General features: G+C 42.5%; 1 long non-coding RNA gene across 1 annotated transcript in view; it reads left to right on the top strand.

The window, feature by feature from the left end:
* The first annotated feature begins 398 nt into the window (after positions 1–398).
* Positions 399–27,010, top strand: part of LOC309378189 — a 64,260-nt gene continuing 37,648 nt past the window's right edge. The window contains exons 1-2 of the long non-coding RNA XR_014171848.1: positions 399–482; positions 14,394–14,496. This is a non-coding gene — a long non-coding RNA (uncharacterized lncRNA). The remainder of the gene's footprint in view (positions 483–14,393; positions 14,497–27,010) is intronic.

Below are 27,010 nucleotides of genomic sequence, written 5' to 3'. Positions count from 1 at the left end.
ATCTGGAGAGCTGAGGTTGAGGAAGCCTGATTTAGGCATTGCTACATAGCATGCCCTCTCCCAGGCCACCACTACCTGAACTTCTGAGGGAGGTGGAACTACCAAGACTGCTCCCTCCAGTACTCGTAACAGCCCGAAGGGTCTGTACAGAGGGCAATGATCTCTCAGGTGTTTGGAGCATAAGTTGTAATATAAAGGAAAGTAAGGATTTGTCTGTTTCTAGTCTTTGTTAGTTTGACATGTGTTCATACCCAAGTCCATCCCATGCCACTTCTGCATTAATCTATCCATTTTTTAAAATCTACATGGAAGTTCATATCTAAACATTTAAATATGCACCCCCGACACAAATCACACTTATCTAAATATATTTTATCCTAAAATGTGCATTTCCCCCCTGTATCACAAAATCTGAAGAAATGCAAAATCTGAAGGGTGACTGTGCTCCAGTTGTCACAAGTCCTTCAGGTGGCGCGGATCAGGTCAGTTCTTATTGGAATTTGCAAAGACAGAATTCCTCAAGCATGCCGGGTAATGTAATTCAGGTTACAAACAGATGGATTAGTTCACCTTTTGATTTCAAATCATTAAGAGGTCCCTGTAAAGAAACTATTATGGAGCTTAATGGAAGAGGCATAACGTAGACCTTAGGGGCATGGGCTTTATGGTACATTTTGATAGGAAACGAAGTGCAGCAAATATAATCCATACTGAATGCCAGAAGATGTAAATTTGATTGTGAAGACTTCTGTAACAGTTTTTAGGACCACAGCTCAATGTTTCAGGATGTGTACGCACATGGTTCAAAGCCCTACCATTGCCAGATCTTTGTTTTTGTTTATATACACAATGGGATTATCTAGTTATCTTCTAATTGGAAATGCCTCTGTCTGAGATCTTTGAGAGCTGCTGAGTAGGCATAACTGACCTGGATGGAGAAATAGTCCAATGTAGTATAAGGCAACTACCTATGTCCTTTCAGGTTAATAGTCCAGTTTTCTGGGAGATAGGAGTGCCCCCTAGCTTGGGGGCACTAGCTTGGGGAAAGGCTGCCCTAGGCCATTATAATTGTGAACCCTCTTAGTAAGAAAGCAATGCCCCCACCCTAGGACTGTAACAGGGTAGAAGAAAGAACATGATTACAGTATTTATATTATTCACGATGGCAACAGATTACTATATATTTTTTAAGGGAGGAGGAGAAAGTAGGCTATTTTAATAATAGAGAACACAATATAATATAAACTGATATTTGAACCTATTATTGCACAAGCGAAAGCACCTGCTTAGGTTATAAGTGCTGCAATGTGTGCAGCAGCAGCAGCAGCAGCAGCAGCTTTTGGCCTGCACCATGTCTTCATCTCCTCCTTTCCCCAGTGAGAGTTATGCAAAACCATGTAACTCGCTGGCATGTAAGTCACAGGCTGCCCTCAGGCTAACTTCTGCACTTCGCTTTTTGTACCATGTTCAAGTTTCGTTCTGCGGGATATGCATATCTTGCAAACAAGATCTCTAATGGGGGCTGCTATGCGTTTGGCTGACGGTGCAGTTTTGCTTCTCGAGCAGCAAACACACATGGTTCTGCTTTTGGAAAGGCAGAGCAGATGAACTGCTTGGGAGGGAAGTTCCCAATCAACTTCTTGATTCCCACAACCATATGTTTAGTGGTGGGTATTACCATGAGAGGACTTCTGTTGTCATATAGCCCCTTTGTGGGGGGGGGGCACGTGAGTCTTGTGTATGCTCAAATACATGTCAATATCAAAGGCCTCAGCTCCTGACTCAACCATCATTGTGAAAGTATTCCCATACAGTTATAAATAACATGTTTAAAAATATCTAAGCTGTGATTATATATTACTATATGATTGAATGAACTGTCCACTACCATTGTGTTTTTTCTTTGGCTTGGTTCAGAGCTGCAAGGTTTCACGTGTGAAGGTAATTGTTTTCCTGTCTGCTGTACTCTTGCATTGCAGGGTTTGGACTCGGTGGCCCTTGGGGTCCCTTCTGACTCTACAGATCTATAATTATATGATTCTTTTGTCAAGAGCTGCTGGAATTTCTGTATGGCTGGTGGAGATGAATCAGCGTACAGTGGGGAGGTTCAAAAAGGTATCTACATGGTGCCAAGAGAATAACTTGCACCTAAATATTAGCAAGACAAAGGAAATGGTGTTGGACTTTCGGAGGAAGAGAGGGGAACTAGCCCCGTTGTATATTGGGGGGAGGGTTGTGTGGAGAGAGACTCTTCCTTTAAATTCCTGGGAGTTTACCTTAGTGAAGACCTCACTTGGAAAAACAATATAATTTAGGTGGTTAGGAAGTGTAATGGTTCTAGGGGTTGCTCGTGCGTAAATCGGCGCCACACCTGGCTGGGTTACCTGGGTGAACTCTTTCTGTCCAGACAGCCATTCACCCGTGGCTGTCTCAATTGTTGGCAGAATCTGTCAGTGGGCGTTTCTTGAACTTCTTCCAGCAAAGAAGCTCTTTGATGCCTAGTCTCCGTCTACTCTCCCTGCGTGGAAGCCTTCTGCGCAGGGAGGGTGTGGGCAGCGGAGGACCCATGCTCTCCCCGCTGGTCTCCGGCGAGGAGTCATGGAGCCACCTCGCCGATTCCCCCATCTGCCCCCCTTCTCCACTGGTGCTACGCTGATTTCCTTCCCCAGCAGATGGGCTGCTTCTCTCCCTCCCGGGACGCTCTCCGGAATCCCTCTGGAGCCCTCCCTCTCCCTCTGGCTTCGATGGCAGTTTCCTGACAGGAAGGCCCAACAGAGACTCCATTTCCTCAGGGTCTTGTGAAAGAACAATGTTAAACAACAACTGATGACCTCCTTCTACCAGTCCACAATAGAAAGTGTCCTCTAGTATTGTATCTACAGAGGGTGGTGAACACAGCACATGATATCATGGGCTGTCCCCTGACCCCGCTAGATGACATCACAAGGGATCGTTGCCTTAGGAGAGCGAGAAAAATTCTCAGGGACGATTCACACCCCAGCCAGCACCTCTTTAATCTTCTACCCTTGGGCAGGAGATATAATCAGTCGTACCAACAAGCTAAAAAACAGTTTCTATCCTTGGGCTGTTAGGCTGCTGAACGGAAAATAATATAGTGCAACTGACTTTTGGGGTTGGTGTGTTTTGCGACAAGCACACAGAGTGCAATGAGATTGAGTGTTTGTGGGTGGGGGGAGGGAGGCTCAGTTAATTTCATTGTACACAGGTTGTACATTGACAATAAAGGTATAATTATAATTATAATTATTATGGCTGCCTTTTGTGGTGAACCGCTGAAGGTAGCATTCTCTCAATGAAGATCCGTCTTGATTGACTCCACCTACATGGCTTGCCATCAGATCATCTGGGCAGCAAGGAGTATTCACAGCTTTCTTTTCCTTCTGAACCATTTCCACCGAAAGTCTTCCTGAGTTCTGGTGTGTCGCTGTGTTCTTGGTTGGTCTCTGCTCCTGCCTTGGTCTTTGGTTCTGATCACTGACCTGTATCATGTTCCCTGGCTCTTGGCTCATCTCTGATTGCTGCCCAGAACACAAGCCCTGGTAGTTGTTAGGCAAATTTGCTGGGCTTTTCTATTCGTTCATCATGGTCTAGTAACTGCAGGAGGAGAGGCAGCAGACTTGTTGGGAACAACACCTGGCACCTCCTCCTAAAAAGCAGCTGTTGCTGCCTTCACTATTTGAGAGAGAGATAGAACTGTGCTGAAGGGGTGAACACATGGTCCCAATAATTCTTAGCCAGCTGGATTCAGACAGATGGGGGGGGGGAGCCTATTCAGATGCACCTCCCCAGCCGAGACTTGAGAAGCCATGCTCACCTGTCCTTTCATGCCACATGAAGACAGGCTGCAGCTGGTGCAAAATGTGGCTGCTAGATAGGTAAATCGGTAAATCAGGTCCTCACCGTACTGCAGTGAGACCTGGACAACCGACACCCTGTGTTGTGGGTGGGTACAATTGGTCAGCCACAAGACCCGATTGGTAGGTGCCTCGTAGCTGGGTGCAATCTGGCCAATGGGACACAGTCTAAACAGTTCAAGGGACCTATTTATGCCCATGCACATGACCCAGAGCTTCCTATTTCAGCGCATGCATACGGAACACCTGCCCACCTCGCCCTACTTTTAGGGCTTGTGCTTGACCTTGCTATGCCGTCGTGTGTCGTTGTGACAGGGGCACGCAGGAATTTTCCCCACTTGGCTGATTGGCTGTTGCCATTTGGGTTTTGCCTGCACGTAGCAAATCATCACAACTTGTAAGGTTATGGCTAGGCTCTGGTTCAGGTGATAGGGATGGGAGAACGCTCTCGCCATCCCTATGTGAAGGGTATTCCGTTAAAGGAATCCAGGGACTCGATGGTTGGTCAAGCCCTGAGAGGGGATTGTGGCCATGCCTGAGTCCAGGGGGACATTTGGGTGGCGGAGTTAGGCCATTCCCAGCTTTCCACTTATCCAGGTGTTCACCCTTTGCTGACCTATGCTGGAACCCTGGGTCAGCACTACCTGCATGGCAGGGAGCTTGTCAAACCAGACCCTATGCAACCAGTCACTTTCTGTATACATAAAGCCTAAATTCAACCAAAAACCAAACCAAAATTTGAGTCATGTGTGAATTTATTTAGGGGGGAGATTTCTGGGTCTGAAGAAGCAATGGGGCAGCCTGGTGGGACCCAGTGTCTCCAAAGCCATAATGGCTGCCAGTGAGATACCAGGCGCAGTTCAAGGTGTTAGTATTACCATATGGACTGGGAACCAAGTAGTGAAAGAACATCTTGACCAATAGCAACCATCTCGGCCCCTACAATTGGCAGAGGAGGCCCTGTAGGTGATGCCGCTGATGAGTTCTGCCCAGTTGCTTTCATTGGATCACCCTGAGTTCTAGTATTTCTCCATACCATCAATAATATAATGCAGCTCTATCCTGCCCCTCACCTCTTTACCCTCATTTTTTTCTAAACTAAAAAGCCCCAAATATAACCTTTCCAAATAGGGGAGGTTCTCCACCCCTTTGGTTTTTTGGTTGTTCTTTTCTGATGCTTTTCCAGCTCCTTTTTGGGGACAGGCCATTCTTGTCACCTGTTGCCCTGTTCCAATTAATTATTTATATTTTCTCCCTGTTGGTGGATCATTTTATTAGCTTTCAGGGTCCTTCATTTTGGTGTTTTAGGGAAATCTGTATTTCTTTCATACTCCTTTTCTTCTTCCCTCTCTCCCCAATGTTGTCTTCATTTTACACTCATTTATGTTTGCTTTCTATACTTGGTATTTGTACAGTACTTACTTTTCATGATCTCTTTGTTTCTGCAGCTGCTGGTGGGTTTATTTTAGGAGGTGAGGGAATGGGCTGCTGGCTTTTACTCTGGCTTATCAACCCAAAAGGCACAAAGGGAGAGTAAAGCAAATCTCTAAAAAGGCAGGAATCCATTCACAGAACCCTGTCCAATTTTTTGCTGTAAATAATTTATTTTTATTATTCTTTAATGAGAGAGAGAGAGAGAGAGAGAGAGAGAGAGAGAGAGAGAGAGAGAGCACCATGCCAGTTTCATTATTCAGAAGTGGTAGTGCCTGAAATGTTAAGGTTGTGTCAGAAATATAATGGAAGATGAAATACATGACCAGTCTTAATAACTTTTTTGTGGGGTACATTTCTGGAGCTTTGTAATGTCCTGAGTGGTTTCAATTTTAAAGTGTATGTAGGGGAGTTTTTGGAAGATAAATAAACAGCAAACAAGAAAGATGTGCTGATATATTTTTTAAATGATTATTTTTAGAATAGTCACAGCTACCCCCAACCAACTTCTGGGATCAATTACAAGTTATATTAGCATTATCTGGGGCTTTTACAGCAGGAAAATGTCTCTGAACATATGCAGAACATATTTCCCACCTTTCTGAGTAACTGAGCAGTCCCCTCTTCAACACATTATAGGGTTCCAGTCTATAAAAGCAAAGGCCAATGTCTAGAGCTGGGCTAAAGTATTCATCCTACACTTTTCCAACAATTTCACGGACAGAGGGAAAAGGTCAAGTGAAGACTAGGATAGTTTCTGTAGGGGCAGGAGAGGTTACTATTGTAAGATGAGATGACAGAGTTTTGAGCTTATTTCTCTTTCTTTTACTACCTGAAAAATTGCTGAAAATACCCCTCTTTAAGGGGGACTAATGGCTCTGTGTAAATTGACAAAGAGAGATTTGAGTTAGAAACATAGAAATGTAGAGTTGGAAGTCGTCACCTTACATCCTTGCATTGCAGCTTTGAGATGAATAATCCAGTTTTTTAATTTTTTAACTAGGACTATTTATTTTTTAACTATACATCTAAATGGCTGTTTAAGTGGTAAATAATACAGTTTTTTTAAAAAAAATGGAACATATGAGGTCAATAGCATTAGTAAAAAGATAAAGGGACCCCTGACCATTAGGTCCAGTCGTGGCCGACTCTGGGGTTGCGGCGCTCATCTCGCTTTACTGGCCGAGGGAGCCGGCATACAGCATGACTAAGCCGCTTCTGGCGAACCAGTGCAGCACACAGAAACACCGTTTATCTTCCTGCCGGAGTGGTACCTATTTATCTACTTGCACTTTGACATGCTTTCGAACTGCTAGGTGGGCAAAAGCTGGGACCGAGCAACGGGGATTCAAATCGCCGACTTTCTGATTGGCAAGTCCTAGGCGCTGTGGTTTAACCCACAGCGCCACCCGTGTCCCTATCAATAGCATTAGTAGAGTGCCTTTATTCATGAATATCAACTGAGCATGCTCAGCCCCCCTCCCCTCTCTTTAGAAGTTAACACAACTTAAGGTACTAGAAAGTAGGAACTTGGGAAGTGTAGGGATGCCAAGAAAGAGGGAACTTAGCCCAGGGCTAAAGTAACTGCTTTGAATGCTGAAGGTCCCAACTTCAACTTTCACCATCTCTCCTTCAGAAAGAAGGAGCAAGTGATGGGAAACTTTGCCCAAGACTCTAGAGAGCCTCAGTCAGTCAAAGTAGACAAGACTGGGCTAGACAGATGGATGATTATGACCTGGAATGAGGCAGCTTCCCATAGGCTGTCCCAGAGACCTCTGAATCCCCAAGGCAACCTGTCATTTCCAACAGAGAGGAGCACCTGCTCTTGCACTGCATTTAGTCATGTCAACCTTGGAATGCCCAGCTTTCAGTCCAACAGGCGTTGCTCTCTGTGTGCAATGAGATGGCACATAACCCCCAGAGACATACTGTAGAGGCCTCACAGGAAACCTCTCATCTTACCAATGGACCAGCACATGCAAGAAAGAATCTCCTGTAGCCTTTTTGAGCATTGGGTAGGGTGGTTGGGGTTGTGGACTGTCTCCAGCCCAGCTGTGTTGAATAGCAGCTTAGACAGGGAGAATCTGGGCTCTGTTATTTCAAGAATTTGGCTGCTCTTTGGCTAATTCATAGAATATTATTATTTATTAAATTTGTGCGCCACCCTTCATCCAAAGATCACAGGGTGGTTCATAGAATAGCTTTTGGGTTGGGGCATAAAAAATTTGGAACATATAAACATAGTTAAGCAGTGAACATCTTGGCCAAATTGATCTATACACCTATACACAGCATCAGCACTCCCCACCAACAAAAGAGGATTCGCAGTCATGTGTTTAATCATCATCATCTAGGATGCTGCCTTCTACTGGGTCAGGTCCTTGGTTCATCTAGCTCAGCAATGTCAATACTGACTGGTAGTGGCTCTACAGGAGACATTCCCAGGCCTGCCTGAAGATGAAGCTAGGACCTTTTACATGTAAAGTAGATGCCCTAAGACCGAGCTACAGCTCTTGCCTAAACCAAGCTTACTTGGGTATTTTTTTTAAATTTAAAGTCTTTACATCCCACTCTGCAAACTTCCTGGGGCAGGGAACTAATTTCCATAAAGCACCAAGCACATTGACGGCAGCAAACAAATGCATGTCCTTCTTAACTGATTGTATGCACGTGTATTTTATATCATTTCCTTGCCACAAAATTTGTTCATTTATGGGATTCCTTACCCGCCCTTCACCAAAAAGGTGGGCTATTACAATGCAGGTTACAACAATATAATATTATTTAAGTTAAGGCAATTTACATCAGAATATTAAAATCAGTTAAGATTTATAATATGTCTTATATAAAGTAGTCCTAAGACACAGCATCATTCCTTTCAGTGAATCTGGAGTATTCTGCTATTTAAAGAAGCCAACAAATAGTTTCCAATGAATCATTGTGTATTCATGGCATCTGATGCTTCATTAGCACATCTGAATTGTTCTAACTCTCTCTTGATATCCTGGACATAAATGTTTAGGATTGTGTAGGGATTAGGGGAAATAATTAGCCAAGGAACAAATTACAGTTAGGGTACCTTACGACAATTGACATTCAAAGTACTGAGGCAGCTATTTGCCATTTGTGATTTGGGGAATCTCAGCTTTGTGTCCATTATAGTTAAACAAAGCCTAATTTTATAGCTGTGAATGCTATAAAATTGGATCAAAATGGATCTGGGTTAATTCTACTCGGCGGAATTTGGTGTTCTCTTACTTAGGATAAATGGTTAGCATTGGAGATATGGATAGCAATATGCCATAAAATCCAGGTTGTGGGTAGCCCAAAAAGTGTTGACTAAAAATAAAACCTGGATGAAAGCTCTCAATGAAATTGTTTATAATTACTTGCCCCATCCATATACACAGATATTGTATAGGCTCACATCCTCCCTTGCACTTATATAAGTTTAGCTCCGTTGGTTTAGCTAATCAGATGCCTCTTGAGAAGCCCACAAGCAGGAGACACCATGACAAAGCTATTTAAATAAAGTCACTAGTCTTGAAAGTGCTGCATTTTTATTTATTTATTTGAAATTATTTAAATATTGTCTGATATTTAAAAAATTCTCTAAGCAGTGTCAGTGAGTTACTGGGTCTAATTCAAGGTGTTAGACTGGAAAGTAGCCAATGTAATACCAATGTTTAAAAAGAGGTCCAGGGGAAAGCCTGGAAATTACCGGCTAATTAGCTGAAACTCTGCCCTGGGAAAACTAGTGGAAAGTATTGTTTAAGAGAAAATAACCAAGCATATAGGACGCAGGTGGCGCTGTGGGTTAAAGCCTCAGCGCCTAGGACTTGCTGATCGAAAGGTCGGCGGTTCGAATCCCTGCGGCGGGGTGCGCTCCCGCTGCTCGGTCCCAGCGCCTGCCAACCTAGCAGTTCGAAAGCACCTCCGGGTGCAAGTAGATAAATAGGGACCGCTTACCAGCGGGAAGGTAAACAGCGTTTCCGTGTGCAGCTCTGGCTCGCCAGAGCAGCGATGTCACACTGGCCATGTGACCCGGAAGTGTCTCCGGACAGCGCTGGCCCCTGGCCTCTTAAGTGAGATGGGCGCACAACCCCAGAGTCTGTCAAGACTGGCCCGTACGGGCAGGGGTACCTTTACCTTTACCTTTAACCAAGCATATAGAAGAACAAGTCTTGCTGAAGCAGAGCCAGCACGGCTTCTGGAAGGGCAGGGCCTGCCTCACCAGCCTATTAGAGTTCTTTGCGAGTGTTAACAACTATATAGACAGAAGTGACCCGGTGGACATAGTGAACTTCGACTTTCCAAAAGCTTTTGACTCAAGGCCTTTTCGCACCATTTATAGTTGCATAGTTGCAACTTTTAAAAGATGTTTTGGACAGATTATCACACGAAATCATTCAGCTAGTATGATAATGTTCTCAAAAACCTACTTTTCCCTACACCACTTTGAAAAAGACTTTTGGGAAAGATTCCGGCTGGATCCTCAGTAATTTCCATTATGTGGAATACATACAGGCACCATCTTGCTTTCTGTATTGGGGTTGTCGGGGGTGGTTTTGGAGACATCTGTTTTGTGCCACTTCCCTCTGACAGGTGCAAACTGTCAATTTGTGAACTTAGTTCAGAGGACAGGTTGGGCAGATGGAAGTGTCAAAGTACTGCCCATGACAGCAATCATTAGCCGCATATAAAATTTCATGACAAGAACAAGGTTGTTGATGTTGCCTATTGCTCAGGGAGTCACAAAGTTCCTCGTCTAATCTCCTTTACTTTCAACAAGATCAGTATTACGGAATATTAGGCATTAAAAATTTTTAAGCCAAAAAAGGGGCATTCCCTTGCACATGTTTATAACTCTGACATTTGCTTGCTGGAGGAACATGAGAGTACATTAGGAATGTGACTACAATCATGGAGCTATTCTCAGTTCAGGGAAAACCTACCCTCATTCTAAATAGCGACATGTGAGTAAAGAAAATAAAGAAGAGGAAAAGTTGGTGTCCATCACCACATTTCACACGGCAGTGGGTTCCACAGATGGACAATGTACCGTGTGAAGCTCTCACTTTTGACTGTCCTGAATCTCCCACCATTGTCCTGCCCTCCACTGGTCCCCTCACTACACATAGAAATGAATGGCTGAAACCAGGAAATGTCCTCTAAATCAATATTATTGAAGAGAAGGTTAAAAATAACTGCAGTCTTGAATTCAGAGGCCAACGTGTATACGGGTGCAACCTCACAGGCTGAGCAAATGTATGATTGACAGAAGGTTCATCTGAGTTTGGTGGAGCTTATTCCCAAGTAAGTTTGCATAGGACTGTAGCTCTTTTCTTTTCTCATTCACACAGCGAGATAATTGACTCAGACAAGGATAGTGTGTAGCATAAATGAAAACTGTATGTATACCCAGCCGTCTCGACTGACGTAAGCATAGCTCTTGCCCGGTGAATGGCTAGCATTTTTGTCATAATGAGGTGCCAGCCACTGCACAAGTCACAACTCACAAAACTAAGCTGACTTATTTATTTTATTAAGTTACAATGAGTAGATGATATGAGCCAAGGAAACAGTCCTGGCTAACACATACCAAATAAATTCAAATTAGAAACAGGCTCCTGAAAGCTAACAGTATTTTCTTTGCTTCAGAAAGTTCAACACATGAAAATGATAGGAAAACTCAAGGCCTGCAGTTCAATAAGAAAGCACAAGCTTGGATAACAAGATGTCCTTAACTGTGCTACAGTGGTAAAACAATGGTCATAAATGTGATGAATTGATCAGAGTTAGATAATAAGGATCTCGCTTTCCTCCATATGATAAACCCTCAGATTTAGAGAAAATGTCAGGAAAGCTTTGTTGGAGTTGGTGTCTTTTGTTCTGAAATTATGAACTTTTGGTCACATTATACTTACACAGTTTTCATTGTAGCTATCTTATTTTTAATTGTGTATATCAGTACAAAGAAGATGCAGTGAGATTTCAAAAGGCCTCATGATTTGATCCCAGTAACCAAACTGGGACCTATTTCACACATAGTAGTTTTCCTACATGGAGGTAGGAAAACAAGTATACACCAAGGCACCACAAGACACAACTGATCTACAGCATGAGGAGCTTGTTTGCCAATTACAACTTCCCAACCTATGCAGATGGACTAAAATATATGCATTCATGATTTGTGCACATAGTAATGTACATGAGCGTTCATGAGCTTTTTCTCTTCCTTTGTCATGGACTGGTAGGACGCAGAGGAACGTTGGGAGGAACCAACTGGGGAACCACCAAGGGAAGAAGGCTCAGAGCTGCAGGGACAGGGAAGGTGATGGGTGGTCAGAGAAAGGAGAAGACTGGCAGGAGGAAGTTCAGAAGCTTAGGAGGCGACAAGGCTTGGTGAGAAGGGTGGTTCTGTGGCAGAGGGAAGCCCAGAATCAGAGGCTGAAGCTGGTGAGTGGGAAGGAGGTCAAGAGGCAGAAATGAGCTGGGCTAATGAAGAGTCATGGGTGTAGCTCCCACCTGCTGCAACATGCTCAACTTCCCCGTCTCTCAGAACAAGGAGAGGCATGAAAAGGGGGAAGGAGAGATTGGCTGCCCAGAGGGAAAAAGCCCTGGAGAGGAGGAAACATGGACAGCTGTGGGGAGACTGTCAGCCTCAGCAACTGATGGAGTAAGACCCACCAGGAATGAGATGCTGTGCTCATTAGGCCTGATGCTCAGCCAAGTCTGTGAATTGTGTTTTTGCTAGTAAAGAGTGAACTCCAACTTTGGTCTGTGCAATTACTGACCAGCATACTCTGTGACATCCTATGGGTTTACCCCCTTGCACACTTGTATGTGTGTGTGTGGGGGTATTGTGTTGAACGACCCAATGCAAGAAAATGGAGTTCACATATTGTAAAGAGATCATAAAATAAGTTTGCAGTGTCTCAGAAATCTAGGTTTGTCATATATCCCAGATGTTGTTTTTAGTCAAAGTTGTTGAGGCCCCCCCCCCTCATAACTTTTAATTTATTCTCTTGGATTTTTAAAGCTTTAATTTATTTTAAAAATCACCCTACTTGCTATATGTCCAGGTTTTCCCAGCCATTTTGCCGATTCAGCAAAAACCCACCTGATTCCTGGATGCATCCGGGGAAACCTGTACGTATGGCAGCCCTACACAAATCAGATGTCAGTATCAGTTTATCAGTGAGAGTCTGTGAGACTTCAGTCCCAGCTATAGAGTCTTCTACAAATGGAAATCAGCAATCAATATCAAATGTCAGAACAGCATTCAGATGAAGTACTTAGCTGCATAAATGATTTATGTTGGTTTCCCAGTGTATGTACAACATTCATTGTCCTTTTAAAAAAGTAACAATATGTTTTAGCGAAGGCAAGCAAGATGGTTTGAGCATATACAGTAATGCCAATCCTAGCCTGACGGCACTGGCTGCCAACTAGTTTCAAGGCCCAATTAAACAATCTATTGCCTTTTAAACAGAGTGTGTTTGTGTTTGTTACTTACTATGTTATGTGTTTTGTGTTTTTATATTAGAAATTACCCTGCAATCCTCAGATGAAGGGAGGTATACAAATTCAATAAATAAAATACATTCTTAACTTATGGGGGTGGGGAACAACCACACTTTTCCAGCTAAGATATCATAACAACAGAATTCAAATAACAAAAAATGCTCCAGGACTAATGAAAAAACTAGATTTAACATGCCCACAACCCAAGCAGACATCTAACGCATTGCTTTAACTGTGTGATTATTTAATGCATTATTATTTCTCAGATGGCCCCTACAGTCATGCTGTTTATACAAATGTTCGCTGGCAACTTTGCACTCAGTATATATAATTTTACTGTTTGAACTTAAAAGTCACAAGGCTGAAATAAAAAGGCATGGGTGGCGCCTTGCCATACTGCCCCTGGAGAACAAGAGGCCGACAGCTCATGATTCGGTGCCAACAGGTTGCTGGGAACTCGACTAAACGGAGCAGCAATAAGTCTACACAGTGGAGCTTTGCTGAAAGATGTGATCACACCTCCTAATGTGACTCCATGGCTCTGTTACTTACAGCTAAATTACATTATTATGACTTCATTGTTGAATCCCAATTCTCCTAATTATAGCCTAGAGATCTATTATTTGATTTTGTAACACCAAGTGCTTCTTTTCTAAATCATGTAATCTCTTGTAGCTTATTAATGTCAGGTTTGCGCACACACAGGGACTTGGTTGTTTGCCAGGCAGAATCAAATTTTCAAATTTTCACTGTGTTATGTTGTGAGGATTTGCTTGTTACAATCTAATTATATTGGCACTGAAAGCAAAATTATATTATAAAGCACTTTAACTCTTTCACAGGAACAGATTTGCATATGTTAAGTGTCCTCATTGCCATTGGTTTATTAGCCTTTTCATCAGAAAATATCTCTTGGAATTGTATGCTGAAGAGAAGAATTTCTGTGGTGTTACCACTTTATCTTCACTGGAATGTGGCTTTCAGTTCATTAAAATAGTCTCTCAAAATATGGGATGTGAAACTACCATATAGTAATATGAACAATTAGGAGTCCTGTGGCACCATTAATATTAGTTTTTTTTATTGTGGCATAAGCTTTCATGGGCAGAAGCCCACTTTCTCAGAAAAAAACCAGCAGTGTTGTTCGCATCAGTTACCTTGTTCATTCATACTTGTAGGATTCCTAGCCATGGATTTCATGTGAACGGCAGTACAGCGGTACCTCGGGTTGCATACGCTTCAGGTTACACACTCCACTAACCCAGAAATAGTGCTTTAGGTTAAGAACTTTGCTTCAGGATGAGAACAGAAATTGTGCAGTGGCAGCAGGAGGCCCCATTAGCTAAAGTGGTGCTTCAGGTTAAGAACAGTTTCAGGTTAAGAACGGACCTCCGTAATGAATTAAGTACTTAACCGGAGGTACCACTGTATCTGCAGTCCTTAAATCATATAGTCAGGAATACGGTGCCATTTATATAAAATAAACTAATATAGATAGTTGCTTACATCAATCATTCATTCATGTTAGCTGACACAGTACATATTTCTCTATCCCTGCAGTGAACTTGTTCTAGTGCAAAGAAGCCTATGCAGACTTTGTAGTCCAGAAGATGCTCTTTGAGCTACGGTACATTAACCTGAATGACACAACCTGCTCTTACAGGTAAAAGAATCAAAAGATGCACTGTGCAGTGTGGTTCTCTGTGAGTCATGGTGTCGGAGGCAAATAATGCACCAACCCTGCAGAAGCTGAGCAGGTCTTGGTTTGGTGTGGGAGACTGCTTGGGAACCCACTGGCTTGGGATGTAGATATAATGAGTAATGCTTAAGTCAGTACTCAAGACACAATTGTCAGATTTAACTAACTTGATCACTGATATTGAGAAATTGTTATGGGACTATCAATATTCTTTATTGTCTACATTCTGAAAGTGACTAGAATCACAAATGTGAAGAACCTCATATTTTGTGCTTTACACAAACAAAGAGTATTTACTTATACAATTTCTTGGTTTTATTATTATGGGACAAATGAAACCACCACCTAAGGCTGTGCCAAATGTTCTTGGACCAGTACTTTTGGTATATAGGGGAATTTGGGGGGGGGGGCTTGCTCTCTCTGCTATAGATGTCCTCTGTGTGGGCATTCTTGTGTCCTCCATGGCAATCATCCCATATTAATTTACATTTAAAATCCTTCATCAGTTCAGAGTGGTTTACAACAGCATTCTGCCCACCTGCAATTCTCAGGAGAGAGAGAGAGAGAGAGAGAGAGAGAGAGAAATATCTAAGGTCTCCTCCCATTGATCTTCATGGCTCACTGCAGATTTGAACCTGCCAACGTGTAACTAACCACTATGCCACAATGGCTTCCAAACCATATACTGCACAACTGTATGGGTTTCACTCACAGAGAAGTGTCCATTTTTCATAGGAATGAGCCACGGTCTGGGGAGATTGCATTATTCAGCCAAGAGCTTGTGGCAGGCCTAAGCCCTTAGGTTTAACTGAAAAGCTGACCTTGTTACCTAATTATAATATATTTCACTTTCCTATTATTAGTCTGCAGTGTCTGAAAACGATGCTGTTTCAGCTGGATTTAATGTTATGCGTGTTCCAGTTATATATACTTTTTTCTGGGAAAATATTTAATACAAAATCAATTACTAATAAAAGGGAATTTGAACCCAAAGGAGACTCCCCCCAGAAAACCAATTTTCAGTGGCAATGTGACCCATTAATGAGCTCTGCTCTGTGCTGCCATTGTGCTGAGTGCCTCCTAATGAAATACAGCAGGTTAATGGTTGTGGTACAGTGGACTTAAATATGAACCACAGCAGGTGTGTATCTTAATGAGGTGTTAATAGTGCGGCAGGTGCATGTAAATAAGGAACACTGAGGGTAGTAATGGGTGAGTCAAGAGGGCCAAGTACCGAAAACATTGAAAGCTGGAACACACATAATGGCTCCTTTACGCTCTGATTGTTTGCAATGCAATGTTTGCTCCCCAGCAAGTGAATCTGGAAAACTATTTTAAATGATCACATTGTCCTCACAGAGAAGATATTTCAAGGCATTTGTGGCAATGTCTAGTGCATTGAGGCTGGGCAGAAAACTCCAGCTTTTACTCATTCCTTCCTACTGCCACTTTTTTTGTTTTGTTTCTTGGGATGGGCAAAAATGCCCATTTCAGTTACTCCGTGTTTTTCATTTTTAAAAATCTTCACTTCTCCACATTTCTAAATCTGCTTCCTTGAGGGAAAAAATTCTCATGAAAATTCATCAGCATTTTAGCGTGAATTTCTCCTAATTTACACATTTTTGCATGTAGTTTTTCCTAAAATACACATTTTTGTATCTTCCCCTGATATAATGTATTTTTGCATGTTACTTTCACTAATATATGCATTTTTATGCACACTTTAACCTAATAACTGTTGTGCACATTGCCTGACTGGAGATTTGTGTTATAAAATTTGGAGAAGTGCAAATTTCAAAAGATATCTGTGTTTTGGGTAATGTACCGGTTCAGAAAGTATGTAACTGGTAAGTTAGCCTTTGGATGCAACCTGAATGGAATTTCTGCTCCATCCCTGATCATCACTTCAAAAGCTTTCCAGTGATGTTATTCCTAACAAATTAAATGTCCTCTTCTTAGCTCTGTTTCTACTTTACTTGTCTGCTGCTTGTACCACCAACCTCACTGCTCACAATATCTTTCTACCACCTTGGCAGAAAGGAAAGCATTCCTTCCTTCTTCTGTCTTATCTTTCCAATATTTTCTCTTACAAAAATCACGCCACTAGCCCAGAAAAACTCATTCTGCTTGTCCCACTGGGATCAATAGGATACGATATCCTCAGGTAAGATAGAAAAATTGCTCAGTGGCAGAGCAGCTACTTTCAGTGTGAAAGTTCCCTGGTTCAGTTCCTGGAACCTCAAAGCAAGGCAGAGAACGGCAGAGAGCGGCCGCAGTCTAAAACCCTGGCGAGTCACTGTCTATTATTGTAGATAATACTGGGCTAGACGGTCAGCTTTCTGAGTTTCTATGTTCTTCTTGCTCATATTTCCTGCTGGGAAGATCTCCAACATCTCAGGTTAAATATGATGAAAAGCAGAGCTCCTAATCTCTTCCCCAGCACCACACCCCAGCTCTCTTTCCTTACCGCTAGAAAGGCACCGTTTTAGTGTATTTTAAGAAGTTTACATTTTGTATTTTGTTGCATAGGAGTCAACTCCTAGGGGCTGTGGGGGCTTTGGCCATAATAATAATAATAATAATAATAATAATAATAATAATAATAATAATAATTTATTTATACCCCGCCCATCTAGCTGGGTTTCCCCAGCCACTCTGGGCGGCTTCCAACAAAACACTAAAATACAATAACCTATTAAACATTAAAAGCTTCCCTAAACAGGGCTGCCTTTAGATGTCTTCTAAAAGTTTGGTAGCTATTTTTCTCTTTGACATTTGGTGGGAGGGCGTTCCACAGGGCGGGTGCCACTACCGAGAAGGCCCTCTGCTTGGTTCCCTGTAACTTGGCTTCTCGCAGCAATGGAACCACCAGAAGGCCCTCAGCGCTGGACCTCAGTGTCCGGATAGAACGATGGAGGTGGAGACGCTCCTTCAGGTATACTGGACCAAGGCTGTTTAGGGCTTTAAAGGTCAGCACCAACACTTTGAATTGTGTTCGGAAATGTACTGGAAGCCAGTGTAGGTCTTTCAAGACTGGTGTTATATGGTATCGGCGGCCGCTCCCAGTCACCAGTCTAGCTGCCGCATTCTGGATTAGTTGTAGTTTCCGGGTCACCTTCAAAGGTAGCCCCACATAGAGCGCATTGCAGTAGTCCAAGCGAGAGATAACCAGAGCATGTACCACTCTGGCGAGACAGTCTGCAGGTGCCCCCCAAAGATGACGGGCATTCCCATTCAAATGGTGTGCGCGCACTGTGTCATGTGATCAATTATGCAGGGGAAGGGCTTTCCTGGGCCCCCACAATATTTTATTCAAGTTGGCACCCCTGCTCTGTTGTAAAAGAGGATGGAGTACAATAGAACGGGATTGTATAACTGGATTGTACAATAGAATGGGATTGTACAATAAGATGGGATTGTACAATAGAACGGGAAGTATAACGGCTCGTTGAGAATCGCAAAAACAAAATATGAAAGCTGCCACCACCACTGCTAAAGGAAACAATAACGAAGAGTAGGCCTAGCCCCTATTTGAAGGCCTGAATTTGCTCCTTCTTTACTCCCTCACAAGTCACCAAAATAATAATGTTATAAGTTTTCATCTCAGTCCTAAGTCTGCCCCTGGCTGACAGTGGTATGGCTTGGTAGAGCCATGCAGCCACCACTGCAACCACAGACCCATTGCTTGCACAGGCCAGGGAAGAAGGTGGGCAGCAATAAGGATGAGGATGCTGTTGGGGATAAGCAGTGTCCAGTGCACAGCGGAATGATGAAAAGTATGAGCCAACATGCTCTATACTACTTTATTTACAGTTCAAAGCTGGTAAGTTACAGAAAAACATCTTCCCTCTGCTGGAGCAGAGAAAGCGTCATCTCTCCTCTGAAGCACGGAGAGAATCACAAACTGAAACTGCAAAGCACAGTGAAAAACAGGAAACCAGTGTACGTCATATCCAGTCTCCCGTTCCCGTGAGAAAACCAACAGTACAGACTCTGTGGAATGTAAACAACCTGTCTCGTGACAAGCACTTCGCTGCACAGAGAAGAAAGCAGAAACCAACATCCTCCCCCTTTCTGTGAACATCTCTGGGCAGCGTGTTCGTACAATATCAGTACAAACCCAACTTCTGCACATAGGTACAGTGTTGATCCCTTGATACAATCTTGGACAATACATCAGCAGGAATTTCATTACCTGGCATACAGGACACCGTTACGAGTCCCTTCTGAATACGTTCCCTAGCATGTTGCACCTTCAATTGCAAGTGCTTCGTGCTTTGCTTACAACCTTCAGAATTCAGCAAAGCCAAACATGCTTTGTTGTCCTGGTAAACCTGGATTGGACATTTGACAGGAATTTTCATGTCTTTGCACAATTGTAACAACCATTCACAATCTTTAAGTGAATAAGACAGTGCATTCAGTTCAGCTTCACAAGTACTTAAGCTAACTGTTGTTTGCTTTTTGCATGACCAATCAAATAGACCCTGATTGTACTTATAGCAAACTCCAGACGTACTTTTCCTGTCTGTAGTGTCACTTCCAAAACTTGCATCTGCAAATATCTCAAGACCACCAGACTTCTGATTGTTAAATCTCAGTCTGTAATGCATAGTGCCTTTCAAATACCGCGCTATGCGTTTCAGAGCTTTCCAATCCTTAACAGTAGGATTGTTGATTTGTCTGCTTAGCAAATTACAGCTAACAGCAATGTCTGGTCTTGAACATCTGGCAATGAAGTTTAGCTTGCCTAGCACACTTCTGTACAGTGTAGTGTCAGAAAATGCTTCTTCAGTGTCATCTACCTGATAACCTGTTATCATCGGTATGTCTACAGGGTTAGCATCCATCAGGTTTAGTTTGCTTAACACATCAGCAATTTTCCGTGACTGGTGTACTAGAATGTTACCATCTTGATCTCTCTCTATTTCCAGAGATAGGTAGTTGTTTACCTCACCAAGATCTTTCATGTCAAAGTGCTCTTTTAGTTGAGCTAGGGCGTTATTGTACATTGTGACATCCTTCCAAAAGAATAAAAGATCATCAACATAAAACAAACAATACAGTTTCTTTTGCCCCTCCTCTTTGATAAATACACATGGATCAGCTTTCCCTTGCTGAAAACCTAGAGAAAACAATACTTCAGTGAGTTTTGTGTGCAAACACCGTGCACTTTGTTTGAGACCATAAAGGGATTTTTTCAGAGCACAAACAAATCCCTGTTTTACCTGTACGCCATCAGGTGGAAGCATATAAAGTGATTCACCTAGAGATCCGTACAGAAAAGCTGTATTCACATCATGGTGACTAATGTGTAGATTCTCCTCTGCAGCTAGCTTGAGCATAAGCCTAATGCTCTCATACCTCACTGTGGGTGAGTAGGTCTCGTGATAGTCTTCACCTGGTACCTGTGCAAAACCTCTGGCTACCAATCTGGCTTTGTGTCTGACTATCTTGCCATTTTGATCAGTCTTCGCTTTGAAGACCCATTTGCTTCCAAGCAATTTCATTCCTGGAACTACTGGAACAAGCTCCCATGTTTTGTTCCTTTCCAAGGAATCAAGCTCAGCCTTCATGGCATTTAACCATGGCTCAGCTTCCTTTGAATCCAAATCCTGGATTTCTTGGAAACTTGAAGGTTCAAATACCTTCTTGGAGCTTTTAACAGCTGTTACTGCTATCTTAGCAAACTCATCAGCAAATCTCTTTGGAGGTCTGCCTTTTGTGGCTCTTTGTGACCTGCGAATTAGCCTTAAGTCTTCAACACTCTCCTCTTCCTTCTTAGGAGAAAAGTGACCTATTGTGAACAATGGTTCCTCCAATTCTTGATCAGAGCCTTCAGAGGGTCGCATAGAGGCTTTCGCACTCTTGAAATCCTCTGAATCATCTGATTCAGTTTCAGACTCAGAATCAGAACCTTCATCAGTGGGTGTGGGTTGTTGTGGTTGCTTTTGACTATCCTCAGTCTCATCACTGTCATCAGGATAACATTGGAAAATTCCCACATTCTCCCCCCACTTGGCATTGTACTCAACACTTCTTGTGAGCTTAATCTCCTTAGAGTCAGTCATCATTATTCTGTAAGAACCTTTCTGATAACCTAGAAAGATACCATGCAATCCACGCTTGTCTAACTTGGAGTTTTGTGGTGAGTGAACCCACATGTCCGAACCAAAAATTTTCATGTGTTTGATGTATGGCTTCTTGCCAAACATCTTCTCATAGGGGGTACAACCAATCGCTGAAGATAACCTGCGATTATAACTGTAAGTGAAACATGAGAGAGCTTCGGCCCAATAACTCTCTGGAAGATTTGCATCATGCAGCAAGGTTTTTAACCCTTGAAGCAATGTCTGATTTGCTCGTTCCGCAACTCCATTCTGCCATGGCGAGCGAGGACTAGACAAATCGTGTTGAATTCCTTTCTCAGCCAGAAAAGCTTCAAACTGCTGAGAAGTGAATTCTCCCCCCCGATCACTGAAAAGAGTCTTTATCTTTTTACCATGCACATTTCCCAACCAAGCACAGAATTCCTTGAACCTAGGAAAAGCCTCTGATTTCTGCTTGAGATTGTACACAAAAATATACCTGGAAAATGCATCAAGGAGAACCATGAAGTACCTATTTCCTCCCAAAGAGGGCGCTAGTGGTCCAACCAAATCAGCATGAATAATTTGGTATGGTTCTGTAGCTTGCCTACTAGACACCTTACCTTTCGCAGCCATTTTCACCTTGTTTGCTGCGCATGCCTTGCACTTCATGTGGTACCTGCAGGGTTTAATAGTCATACCTTCAACCAAGGCAGGCATTTTAGATACTGCCTCAAAATGCAAATGACCAAATCTTCGATGAAAATCGTGAATACATTCTGCATGCAAACTTTTGTTAGAACCTGCAATGCAACAAGTGTCATCCTGCACAACATCATCATAATACAAAAGAAACAAACAATCAACAAATTCAGCATACAATTGATAATCATTTTTCTTGGTGATGACGCATCTATTGTTTTTAAAGGAAACGTCAATCTTCTTCTCAATCAGCTGTCCAACGCTGAGCAGATTATGTTTCGCATCCGGCACATAAAGAACATCCTGTATCGATAAGTCCAAACTGTGAAGAACAACAGTTCCGTAGCCTTTACTGGGGATTGTGTGGTCATCCGCCTGGTGAATTGCACCTTCCTGCGGTGTAAAAGACACGAACAGTCGCTTATCGTTGCACATGTGATGCGTTGCAGCTGAATCAACAACGAAGAAAGATCTAGACGTCTTCTGGACCTCTGCAACCTCCGCAACCTCTGCAACCTTTGGAGCGTAGCGTGAGACCATTGCCTTGTGCTGCGTTGTCCTGGACACCGGACCTTTGCCTTTGCTCTGGCCTTTTCCACGCGATGAGCTTTCGCTGCGCTGCTCTGTCTTGGCCCTGGGATATTTGCATTCCCTCTTCATATGGCCTAGACGTCCACACGAGTAGCATTTCACTGCCTTCAAAGCTTTGGCGCCATCTGGTGGTTCCACTGCACTATGGGATGACGACTGTGAAGTCTCCCCATTTCCCATGCAGCCAGCACCCCGCCGATCTGCTTCATTCTGAATCATGGCAGTATCACAAGCTACTGTGAGTTGAGCATTTGGCTGATCAGTGGTATCAAATTCCCCACTTGCCTCATCCAGCCTTCTGCAGCTAGCCATCACTGCTGCTTTAAATCAAGCTGCTTTAATCCAAAGGCAATTTCAAAACAGCCTCTGCCTTGCCTGTGCTGCTCTTCTTACTTCAAACCTCATTCCAAAGGCAAATTCAAAGTTACTTTCACTTTCCCAGCCATCCAAGCCACTACGCTTGTGCCGTGGAAAACGGCTTTAAAAGTTCAAAGTCCAGCCTTAAAGCCATTAATTAGAAGCTGGCAGGCTGCCCGGAGCAGTAGCACATACCTTCATCAATCATTTTGACGCGCAGAGCAGATACCGTGCGTTCCGTCTCTCTGCCGCTGTTCCGATGCTTTGCCGGCACTTCGTCTCTGTGCTCCTTTGTTCCTTTGCCAGGAGCCCGACTTCTGAAGTCCATTCTCAAAACACTGCGTTTTTCTGGGCCCGGAACCAGATGTTGGGGATAAGCAGTGTCCAGTGCACAGCGGAATGATGAAAAGTATGAGCCAACATGCTCTATACTACTTTATTTACAGTTCAAAGCTGGTAAGTTACAGAAAAACATCTTCCCTCTGCCGGAGCAGAGAAAGCGTCATCTCTCCTCTGAAGCACGGAGAGAATCACAAACTGAAACTGCAAAGCACAGTGAAAAACAGGAAACCAGTGTACGTCATATCCAGTCTCCCGTTCCCGTGAGAAAACCAACAGTACAGACTCTGTGGAATGTAAACAACCTGTCTCGTGACAAGCACTTCGCTGCACAGAGAAGAAAGCAGAAACCAACAGGCTGACATAGTAAAGAGGCCTGGACTGCCCTTGTTGCTATCAGAACCACCCCTCACAATGCCCCATTGTGGGTGAGGGAGGTTTCCTCTGGCTATACCATTGGTAGGGATACTGCTGGCAGTAGCTTCCTACCTGCTGCTTGCGTGGGCACTTTGGGGTGCTCCTTGCTGGTGGGTCTTTCCCACCAATAAGAAAGCTTTCCCACCAGGGAGGGATGATGGAGGGACACATTAACTCCACCTAAATCCCTTCTGTTGAAGAGCATCTGTGGCTTGGATCGCTCTGGAAAACAGTTTCTATTCGAAAGCCTGGTCTGAATCCAGATTAATAGATCTAGATCAGGAGAGGGCAGACTTCAGACTTGTTAAATCTCCTTTGTTTTTGTGTTTTGCAAGGTTTATTTTTCACTAAAACTTCAGCCAGAGCCAGATGCCAAAGAGAAATAAGGAACATTCAGAGCCTAGGAATTTGTTTTCACTACCAGAGCAGGACACAAATCTTTCATACAAAAAGAAACTCTTAGTAGGTTTTCTTCATTTTAGCAACTGAAATTAGGTGGTAAAAGCAGTTTTGTTTGTTGCTATTGTTAAACAATTGGGTGTTAGAAAACTTTACTGATTTACTGCAGATCAGCCTAAGGTCTACCAGTAGTTTCCGGTCTGTCTACCTTCTGCTCACCCCTCAACTAGAATGTTGTTGTTGCTTTAAAGAGTAATTACAGACATTTCACTTCATAAGATTTCAGTATTTATAACTTTTCCACCTATTGAACTGCTCCATTTATATGGAACAAGAGAAATTATAGATCCAAGCCTTGGGTGAAAAGTAGAAAAGAAACCTTGCATTGAGAAGCCAGGGTCGGGGAGAAAACATATGTTAGTCTTGTGAGGTGTTCATTTCTGTTCAATTTGTGAGTGAAGCTGACAGGCACTTTAGACAACTTACCATGACACCGGGTGCCATAAACGTGACGCAGAGATCCATAAATGTGACAGAGTGTTTCTAAAAGAACTACCGACATTTAAAGCATCATTCTCATTCTCCAAAAGTGGAATATTTACTGTAAGTGCAGATTGTTGAGATCTGGTGGCTAATCTTCTACCTGCACTGCTGTAATGTGTTTGTGAATACTCATAACAAGTATGCAAATTATCAGCCTCCATGACTTGACTGTGCTGCAAACCAGAGCTGACAGCACAATAGAATACAATAAAAGGAAGTGTCAGCATTGCACTCTGAATGCTGGAACATAGAGAAACAAATACCATGAGTGCAAACCAAAATAAATATATGTAATTGACAAGTGTACAGTATCACGTATAGCTCCTTGCAGTACCCTGTTTATTATAGGAGCCAGCCAAGTATAGAGGCATGCCCCCAGCACCCAAACAGTTTAAAAAGAAGATGGGAATTGGCAGGTATGCATCCCCCCATATATTTTAGCAAAACAGAATCGGCAAGCTAAGTTAAATTCTTGCAGAAACAAACAAACAAACAAAATAATGATTGTTATGAGATAATTGGGGCAGAAAGGTTGGATTTCTCAAGGCAGACATCACCCTTACAGGATTGGGACTGCCATCCATAATCCAATATAATACTTCAAATGATGGACAGAATAAGAGAAGTGGAGGGAAGAGGGATATTGATCTTCCTTTCCCCTCTTCCTTCAGCTTACAGGATTTTTCCTCTGTACCCCATTATGCCTCAACAATCATGATAAAGACCCCCTTTTGCTTATTCTGCTGATAAAACCCTAGAGGCAGAGAGGCAAAAGCAGCAGACCTGTTGCAAGGAGGCCTCTGTGACTGGACCCCTATCTTCACTATGCCCCTTGGATGGCTTCTGGGATGTGGGCATGGGATTGCTGCCTAAATCATTTCACAGTTTTGAAATATAATTGAGGTTCATTTTGGGGGAAAGCAGAGAAACAGTATAGGAGATTGTGCAAGCCATGAGTGTATGGTGGTTTCATTCTGATTCTAAAATGTTAGGATGTTCACATAAGCATTTGACGATTCATACGTATTTCTTCATAAACTCTATGTGCAACATACAGTTCATTTTTTCACCTCATTGTTAAGTGCAATATGTGAATGCTGGTAAGTGCTGATTAGTTTAAGATTAGAAATGAATGCATTAAAGGCCACACAAAGCTAGAATTCATGGAGACTGTATGCTGCAGCTTCATGAACTGGAATCAGGAACTGGTGTAAACTAGAGGATGCTACATTTTGTTCACTTCTAAGTCACAGCTTGTTTTTATTTTTCCTTATTTATCTTTTCTTGCCACACAGTTTAAGCTAGTGTGCTTAGTTGGAAAAACATGTTTAATTGCACTTTACAGATATTCTCATTTGAAAAGAAGAAAAATGTTTTTCAAATAAAGTTCTAAAATGTTTAGGGAAACATCTGGACATTTTTTTATAAAAAGAATATGAGAGACATGTAGAACCTCAGATTCTTTAGAAGGCTGTGTGTTACAAATGTATTTGATACCATGGAAGAAACAGCCCGCACGATAATCTGTTCTCACTCTTTTAATGTAAAGCAGTCTCTGTTGCTAAACACAAATTTGATACAGTGGAATTCACTTCCGTTACATTCTAAATCTGAAATCAATATGAAAAATAGATTTTTCATTTGGTGTTTCGAATTTATTTTTATTCCTTTATTTAAAAAAAGAAAAGAGAAACTGTTTACAATTGGGCTCAATTTAATTTAATCTGAAGACTCTTTCTCACATGATAACGTGTAGCAGGAACAAATAGTTGTGCAAGTGATGCATAAGTCAACATTTCAAGGCCTATAGCCTAAACTCAAAATGGGGACTTGCCAGGAGCAGGATATGTATACCATGTTTCACACAATAAGGGATTATTTCTCAGAAACCCCTATATCTAGAGGAACAACACAGTGTTGTGGTTTGAGTGTCCCAATTCAGCCATGAAACTCATTGGATGACCTTGAGCCAATAACTGTCTTTCACTGAACCTACCTCAAACAGTGGTTTTGAGAATAAAAATGGCGACAGCAGCGTGGGGAGAAAACAATGTATGCCACTTTGAGTGCTGTGGATGAAAGGAAGTTTATAAATGTCATAGCGAATCAATAAACAAAAGTATAGTTGTCATGAGATGAACATACAAAGGAACCACAACAAACACTCTTTAAAAAATGGCTTCTTGTCATTTAACATTGGATAGTTTTGAGAACATACTTTTGACTATTGCTGTGAATTTCTTTGTCCTCTGCCTGAAACACACACAGGGGAAGCTGAAATGTTGCTCTTAGGACTTCCAGTTTGCTCTGTGAGAAAAAAGATGCATGAGAGAAAAGGATAAGAATCCCATGCAATAAGAGTCCCGTGAAAGAGAATATGAGTTCACTTCTTATACAAGACAATAAGCAACAAATGGAGTATGTATCACTTCCACGCCTGCTGTTCTTACACATGTTTGACTATAGTGCATTTCTCAGTAAAACTCTAAACCAGGAAAACAATGCAGCCCACCATGTAGAAAAACAAATACACACACACACACACACACACACACACACAATATTGGCTGTTACAGTATGCAGATCTAATGGGTTAGAGCCAGACTTAGTCATGCTTAGAACTTATGTTCCCTTGATCTAAATGTTCCTACTCTAAGCATGACAGGAAGTCTGGATCCTATCTCCCATAAAGGAATCATGCAGTTAGGGAACCCAAGAGCAATCTGCAGCTTTGATTGGGTAGGAAACCCACTAAATACCATGAGTTACTAAATATCAGGAGAAGGAAAACTCAGATCCTAAACATCCGCTGCCTTATGGCTCTACTCATTCGTGAGAAAGGCTTCAGGAGTAAATCCCAAGGAATAATCTGTACCCACTGCTTGTGGGACATCTTGGGGAGAATAAAAGGTTAAGGAGTAAACCCTACATGTATCTAGAGTGGAGTCCCTAAGACAGTTGAATGGCATATTGTGTGCTGCCTCCTGATAACTCCTGCAGCCTAGCTGGTGCCAAATATATTGCTCTGCTTTCCTTTAGAT

Source organism: Podarcis melisellensis (assembly GCF_964234715.1).
Source record: "Podarcis melisellensis genome assembly, chromosome: 1".
NCBI classification, from domain to species: Eukaryota; Metazoa; Chordata; class Lepidosauria; order Squamata; family Lacertidae; genus Podarcis; species Podarcis melisellensis.
Note: the sequence above shows the minus strand (reverse complement) of the source record. Positions and strands in the feature narration are given on the sequence as shown.